The 526-nt window shown below is 28.1% G+C and overlaps 2 non-coding genes across 2 annotated transcripts; both read left to right on the forward strand.

Moving 5' to 3' along the window:
• Positions 1–89, forward strand: LOC142626529 (small nucleolar RNA R12). Its single transcript, XR_012842525.1, has one exon. It is a non-coding gene; the product is annotated as a small nucleolar RNA R12 (small nucleolar RNA).
• A 124-nt stretch (positions 90–213) lies between these two features.
• LOC142626597 (small nucleolar RNA SNORD24) lies at positions 214–297 on the forward strand. The gene has a single exon (XR_012842583.1). It is a non-coding gene; the product is annotated as a small nucleolar RNA SNORD24 (small nucleolar RNA).
• The last annotated feature ends 229 nt before the right edge of the window (positions 298–526 follow it).

The following is a 526-nucleotide window of genomic DNA, read 5'->3' on the forward strand; positions in this document are numbered from 1 at the left end:
TGTTGGATGATGAAAAGAATCAGTCGGATTCCCAATGATAATTTCTTTGCCGAAATATGTGATATCCTAACCAGCTACTTCTGACAACATCTTAATGTTATTATTTTCTCCATTCGGTGTTTTATTCTTCTTTTTATTAATAAAAAAACTGGGTTTTCATTAAATTTGTTTGTTTATTTTATTTGAAAATTAGATGATTTATAGGGTTATAGAGGCCGGTTATGTAAGGATTAATATTTGCTACCCTTGATGGGAATTCCTATTTGAATAATTTTATCCACCAAGATCTCGGAGGCCTTTTTTTCACTCACTTATTCAATTTCTTTGTTTCTAGGTTTGTTGTCTTATCAGGCCTCTGAATATTGTTTTTCAGGTTCTATTTTCAATTTTTAATGTGGTAAAAGAGAAGATTTAAAAGTTGATACAAAACTTAACTTTTAGATGTAAAAACTAGGCTTTAATTTTTACAAAACTTAGTTTTTAGATCTTCCTTTCCTTTAATTTTTTAGTTTTTTATGTTTTGAGA

This window comes from Castanea sativa, chromosome 2 (assembly GCF_040712315.1).
Source record: "Castanea sativa cultivar Marrone di Chiusa Pesio chromosome 2, ASM4071231v1".
NCBI lineage: Eukaryota > Viridiplantae > Streptophyta > Magnoliopsida > Fagales > Fagaceae > Castanea > Castanea sativa.